Raw genomic sequence first — 7,998 nt, forward strand, 5'->3', positions numbered from 1 at the left:
AGGGAGGAAGGGAATGGCAGGGGAATGGCAGGCAGAGGGAGAAGAAGACTCCCCACTGAGCAAGGATCCTGATGCAGGACTCAATCCCAGGATCCTGGAACCATGACCTGAGCCGAAGGCAGACACTCAACTAACTGAGTCACCCAGGCATTCCTGGCCATCTCTATATTTCTTTGGAAAAATGTTTATTCATATCTTCTGCCCATTTTTAATTGGATGATTAAGTAGGTGCTTTTTTAATGTTTTATTTATTTGACAGAGAGAGAGAGAGCATAAGCAGGGGAGCGGCAGAGGCAGAGGGAGAAGCAGGCTTTCTGCTGAGCAGGGACCCTATGTGGGGCTCCATCCCAGGACCCTGGGATCATGACCTGAGCTGAAGGCAGATGCTTAACTGACTGAGCCACTTAGGTGCTCCTTAAGGAGATATTTTTATACCCACTTTATAAATAATAAAATTGAAACCCAGTCTGATTATAAAAATGCTCAATGTTGCACAGCTAATAAATACAGGATTAGGATAGAAACCAGGTCAGTCTGACCTAAAAGCACCAAACAACTACACCTTTATAACTCTTCCTAGTTCTGTGTTAGATTTGCTTTTGTGCTTCAGTCCCCAACGTATAGCTCAAAAATAATACACAACTTTAACTCTAATGGTAATTTTTAAATGAAAAGGACCAGGATCAATTGTACAGTCTGTTGTTAAAGATCACTTAACAAAAAAATGTTAGAGTCAGTTCACACTTGGGTCCATTTAGTCAAAAAACAGAAATGTAATAAGGTAATCTTGTCACCACTATCACTACATAGAGAATGTGAACAGATCTGACTTTGCATGTTACATGGTTGCATACTTAAAATTTCAGTGGAATCAAACAAAAACTAGTCATTATACACAACTAGAAAACAGAATTCACCATATCAACAAATGCATTCAATACCTTGCAATAAATTTGATTTGAAACACAGAGTATTTTTTATCAATAAATCCTTATGGAAAAAAATTAAAAACATAACTAAAGAACTATGCCATATGTTTATTTAGAGAAACTAAGTAAAGATACCAATATTTTTTATTTTAATATATAGATTTATTGCAGTACAACTAAAATTCCTATGAGAATTACTAGTGAAAAGTAAATGGATGGCAATATCAAAACATGTTCATAGGTAATAAAGGTAGACTCAGCCTAGCCTAGATCCAGCCTAGTTGGAAAACTGAATACACTGTTCAAAATCATATGGAACTGAGTTATCATACTTTGAAACATGAACTTGACCTAGAACAGAGACAAAACAAACATAGGGCAAGAGATAACCGCTAAATACATTGTCTTCCAAATAGTTGGCTGACAAGTTGGAAGGGATCAGTTAGATACATAAACACATGAGACTCAAATGCTACAATAAATTCCAGCTGTATCAAAGAGTAAAAGAAATTTTAAAAACTGAAGAGTAGCTTATTTATCCCAGATGGAGAGAACATGCACTTCTAATCACTGGAGAAATGAATGAAGGTTATTACTAGGAATATGATAGATTCATTGAACATGTTTTTAGAACTTTTAATTTTCATGCAATGAAATATAAAATAAAAATATTATAAAGGAAAATTTCTAAAGTAAAATATACTACAGACATAATCTGATAATAGATTTCTCTCAAGAGAAAGAATATATGAGAAAAATCAGTGATTATGTAAGTCAGTAACCACTTTCCACTTTATCAATGGTCAAAAAGTGTACATTCAAAAAATTTAAACTAAATCATCATGTTTTTAAAAAATCACAGTTGTATTGAAAATGAAAAAAAAAAAAAAGGCAAACCCAGCCAACGTGAGATCTCCCCAACAAACATACTAAAGAAAGAAATTTAAAAATTATAAAACCCAATCTTGACGTCTTTGGGAAGAGGCAGAGGGTATACTTTATATATTAATGGTAGAAATACTAAATGGCTACATCTTCCTTCAGGGTAGTCTACAACATGTTCTTTGACCCATTACCCATTCCCTCTCTCTTGATTTTCAGTGAAGCATTACCTGGTATGGGGAAAATTAGCATTAGTTCAAATGCCAAAAAATATTTAAGTAAGTAAAACCATCATATATTACTATATACAAATTAGAATGACAAGTAACTGGAAGATGTAATGCATGGATATGTTTGAATGAAATAAAGTAAAACAAAAGAACTTGAACCCATGATCACATTACAAAATTATATAGAAATATAGAAATATAATTGATTTATATCAGAAAAGGATTTTGATTGACATAAATGCATAACACTGTTCATTAGATTTTTTAAAAAGAAAATGCAACAATTACAATAATGATGTGTAACATTTATAGGACACTTGTTGTTTGCCAGGCATTGTTCTAAGTGTTTTTATATCTATTAATTTAATTGATCTTTGTAATACTCTATCTACTGGGTACTATTTTTAAGCTCTATTTTATAGATAGAGAAATTGAGGCACAAAGTAGTCAAATAAATTACTCTAGGTTACACAGCTTAGCTTAACTGTTCCAAAGTGACAGTGCCTTAAGAATAGTTCAGATATATTTGCTGGTTGCTTTAACTTGGCCCCAAATTTATAAATATCCGCATTCATTTTTCTAGTGTGAAAAAAAGAAAAGTAAGAACTGAAAATCTCAAGAGTATTCCAAGAAGTCAAAACAATGAATTGCTGAATATAGAATTTGAAAGGATAAAGTAGACCCATACCCCCCAAAAAGCTTACTTAGGGAGAGCAAAAGAATAATAATACAGTAAACATATTCTGGGATTCAAAAGAGAGGCTTTTTCATAGCTACTTCCTCCACCACACACACACACACACACACACACACACACACACACACACACACACACACACACACACACACACTGAGTCATTTCCTTCCTTATTCCCTGACTCATCAATTGGCACAGAGACACCATACTCACTGGGCCCAAATAATCCTAAGGCGTTGAGGAAATTGAGTGGATCCCTCTGAAAAACAGGTTAGAACCTCCAGAAAAAAATCCTCATGGAATAAAAGGACTGGCCATTTCATCTCTAAGGGAATGGACTAACAAAGCCATTGCTTTTAAAGGGGGAAATTTTTCCAATTGGATTGATTTCAAGCCTTTTGTAGGCTGACTGTTTCCAGATCAGCCTGACCTGTTAGACTTATTCGTTGCTGCTTTATGGAATTATTCCTTATCCTTCATTCAGAGACCAAGGTGAACTGGAAGCTGAGAGGTCTTCGAAACAGCTTTTTAAAAACATTGTAGGCTGTCAGTATGTCTTCTGTTTTGTATCTGAAGTAAAAATGATAAGCCATATAATAATAATTATAAAGTTAAATTTAATCTTAGGTTCATGAACCTTTTGTGGATAATAATGAGTTTGTGTTATCTGCGTGCATGTGGAGAAGCTCAGTGGACCATGAAAATAGGATTTATAATAAACCCATGACTAGAATTTCAGGACAACAGCCATAAAGCAAAGACTTAAAAGGTTTCATCATTAGACTAATTGTAATTCATTTGATCCTCCAATGTAACAAAATCCTTCTACCTATTTTCCCAAGCCATTATTCCTCACATTCAGCGTATTGGCTTGTCGATCATTAAATATTCATTTTCTGCAGTGCCTTTTATATCGATTGTAGGTTGTCCTTAGGAAAAGCTTTCAGTAGGTTCAATAGTTTTGAAAGATACTTAGGTTTACTCCATGACTGGCAAGTATTTTTCTTTCTTCTTGCTTCAAAAGTGGAATATTAGAACTTAGATCTTTTTATCTAGTCTGTACTCTCATTATTAATGAAGACCTCAAACGATACTGAACTGTAACTGAACTCTATTTACAAGAATATTAAAATAAGAAACAGAATAACTTTGCATTCTTTTACCAGACATGATTTTAATTGTTTTCAAAGGAAGTTATTCAACCAGTGAAGAATGGAGTCTTTGTCAAGACCTAAAGCCAAGGGCTTCAGGTGTAGTTTTGCCTTCTTTGAGGAAGAACTAAATAGTTTCATTTAACTGAGAAGTCCTTTCATCAAGATTTACTTGCAATTGGTTTAAACCCGAGCTTGTGATTTATAGAATCCTTCCAAGCAGACCCAGTGCTTTTCTTATGGGACAGTTATCACAGATGTATCCAGGTTCCGATGAAGAGCCCCTCTTTGGTTTTAGTACAATATGTCTTATCTCCCGTAAAGTGAATTTAAATAAAATAGTAACCCCTGCAATCCCAAATATGTTAATCACATGTTTGTTGTGGTAAATATTTAAGAGAGGCCAATTATATTTATGGAGAACAAATCCATGGATACATGTAATAATCACTTTCCTTTTTCCAGTTTAATGGAGATGAAACTGAGATATAACATTTTATTAGTTTAAGATGTGTCATTTTCTTTTATCATAGCTAACCCCAAAATATTTACTAAATGGATACTATATTCTCTGTGTGCTTTAAAAAAATCCACTGTATAGGGACGCCTGGGTGGCTTAGTCGGATAAGTGTCTGCCTTCAGCTCAGGTCATGATCTCAGGGTCCATCGAGTCCCTTATCAGGCTCCTTGCTCAGTGGGGAGCCTGCTTCTCCTTCTGCCTGCCGCTTCCCCTCCTTGTGCTCTCTCTCTCTCTCTCTGACAAATAAATAAATAAAATCTTTTTTAAAAACCCACATATAAAGTATAACACAATGTATAAAATGTAGTTCCTGTCCTAAAAGAGCTAATAGGTAATAATTATTTGAAATTCATATAAAAGATTTTCTCCCATTTCATTATTCTTTTAACCAGTTATTTTATTATTTAGACTTCATACACTCATTTTCTTACTCTGATTGTGATCTGAAGTTGCAAGTAACCTGTGAAACATCCTACCTTTTCCTCTATCACCACAATTCCCTTAAAATTTTCAATAAATTGTTTTAATGATGAACTTTGTCCTTAATGTACATTTTGCTAAACTAGTCATTCAGGAACTGGGGACAGAGTAGTAGTCAACAAAGCATTTGAAATCAAAACCCTTTCAAGTGTCATCCCCTGACCTTCTAGGCGAGCTCTCCTCCTTCTCTGCTTCTCGCATCCGGGCAAGTGATTAGGAATCCAGTCATCCATGAGCAATGAAACAAGACATATTTTTCAGAGCTTTATCAACTACACTGAACATAAAAGTGTATTTTTTAAGTGGTCATTTGGAGTTTCACTTATGTTAATGGCAGAGTAGCTTGTATCGGATTAGACCTGTTGTGGAAAACAATTATACTCTAAGAAAAAAATTAAACAGCGGGCGCCTGGGTGGCTCAGTTGGTTAAGTGACTGCCTTTGGCTCAGGTCATGATCCCAGAATCCTGGGATCGAGTCCCACATCAGGCTCCCCCTGCTCTGCAGGGAGCCTGCTTCTCTCTCTGCCTCTGCCTGCCACTCCCCCTGCTCGTGCTCTCTCTCTCTCTCTAATAAATAAATAAAATCTTTAAAAAAAGAAAAGTAGAAAAAAATTAAACAATGTCTATTTGAAGGCCCTGGAAAGTGACCAAAAGTGGGTAGAAACTAGAGGGAAATCAATTCTTGAAAAAGGGTACTATGCATTACTTTTTAATTGAAGACACTGCCCATTTTCTGTGATGCAGAGTGGCTAGAACACAAGTAGAAAAATATAGTCTTAATGGCTTAGAAAGTTAAAGGACAGAGTTTGGGGCACATAATAAAGCAGATACACTCATGACAGAACTCTCAACAAACTGAGAATAGAAAGGAACTTCCTCAGCTTGATAAAGGGCATTTATGAAAACCCTTCAGTTAATATCATACTTGATGATGTAGGAAACAAACAAACAAAAAACCCAACTTTCCCTCTACCCTTTTGAGTTCAATGGCTGGTGACTGGGTCCTGCAAATTAAACTAATAAAAGACAGATTACAGGAGAAAAGGCTTCCACATTTCATCAATTTTAACATTTTTATGTGCATGGGAGCATCACAGAAAAGAAAACCCAAAGAAGCGGTTAGACTTCGGGGCTTATACACCGTTTTAACAAAGGGCAAAATAATATGGAGAAGTGATTAGACAAAGGAAAGGAGGTTTGGGCTTCCAGGGCTGACAAATGGTGGGAAAGTAACTAGGATATATATGGGAGAAACTAATTTGAGATAAGGAATATTCTAGTAAAGTTTGTTTATGCAGCCTCATCTCTGTACTGGCCCTCCATTCTCTCTGTTGGTAGGAGTTGTTCTCCTCATCCTGGTTCAGGAGATGGTAGGGGGAGGGAGGAAGTTTATGCCAATGACACCTTCACAAAGGGAAATTTATGTCCTGCCTTTAGGCAGTTAAGGGGAGGGCAGAGGATTTTTCTTCCATCTGTTGATTCTCAGGTGCCTTCAGTTCAAAATAATACTTATGTCAAAGTGACATATTTGGAAGCAGCATATTTTAGACCCTTTCAATGGTGAATGACTGCTCCTTTCCTAAGGACGGAAACAAGGCAAAAATGTCTATTCTCCCTTTACTTCTATTTTATTGGTAAAGCAAGAAATGGAAATAAAAGACATAACAATTGAGAGGGAGAAGAAAATGATTCCTATTTGCAGGTAATATAATTGTTTATATGGAACATTTTAGGGAATTTACAAAAAAGGTACTGAAACTAAATGTGAGTTTAGCAAGATTTGGGGATATAAGGTCAGTATAAAGAATCAAGGTATTTCTGTGTACTAACAGTAAACAATTTAAAAATCAAAGTAAAAAGTAATTCCATTAACAATAACATTAAAAACATAAAATAGTTAGGTACAAATTTAAAAAAAGATATGCAAAACCTCAATGCTAAAAATTATAATACTGATAAGAGCGATTAAATAACACCTAAATAAATATAGAGATACACAATGTTCATGTTTTGGAGGACTCAATATTATTATATAATATTATTATTATATTATATAATATTATTATATAATATTATTAAGATGTCAGTTCTTCCCAAACTGACCTGGGAATGTACTGCAGTCTTAACCATAATCACAGCAGATGCTTTTGTAAAAGTGACAATCTGATTCTAAAAGTTATGTGGAAATGCCAAGGACCTAGGATAGGCAAAATATAATGAAATAAAAAAACAAACCTGGAAGATCTAGATTACTTAACTTCAAAATTTAATATAAAGTTATAGTAACCAAGATGTGTAATATTAGCAATAGAATAGATCAATGGAATACAATAAGGAGCAGAAATTGACCAACATCTATATGGTTATTTCATTTTGGACAAAGGTGCCCATCTACAGAAATAGAAGAAACAATCCTAAAATTTGTGTGGAACCACAAAAGACCCCTGAATAGCCAAAGCAATCCTGAGAAAAGAGAACAAAGCTGGTGCTATCATCCTCCTGGATTTCAAACTATATGATAAAGTCACACTTATAATGGCACCAAAGCAATTCAGTGAGGACAGGAAGTCTTCAATAAATTATTTGGAAAACTAAATATCCACATGAAAACAAAAGAACTATAACCTCTACCTCATTAATTCAAGATAAATCACAAACCTAAATGTAAAGGATGAATTATAGAGATTCTAAAGGGAAAACATAAGTATATTGTCAAAACCTGGAGGAAGGCAACGATTTCTTAGATAGGATAGAGAAAGAAACAAACATAGAAGAAAATTGATAAATTAAACTTCCTCAAAATTAAAAATTAAAAACTTCTTATCAAGAGAGACTTAAGGAAATGAATAGGATACCACAGCCTGGGAAATGTATGTTAAAATATATCTGACAATGGACTTCTATTCAGAATTTTAGAATGAGCGCTACAACTCAATAATAAAAAGACATAAATCCAAGTGGCTGCTGGGTGGCTCAGTTGGTTGAGCATCCAACACTTGGTTTCAGCTCAGGTCATGATCTCAGGGTCCTGAGATGGAGCCCCAGTTATGGCTCTGCAGTCAGCCCACAGAGTCTGCTTATCCCTCTCCCTTCGCCTCTGTCCCTCCC

This window comes from Mirounga angustirostris, unplaced genomic scaffold (genome assembly GCF_029215605.1).
Source record: "Mirounga angustirostris isolate CCGP_5_RB_7025 unplaced genomic scaffold, mMirAng1.0.hap1 SCAF_2, whole genome shotgun sequence".
NCBI lineage: Eukaryota > Metazoa > Chordata > Mammalia > Carnivora > Phocidae > Mirounga > Mirounga angustirostris.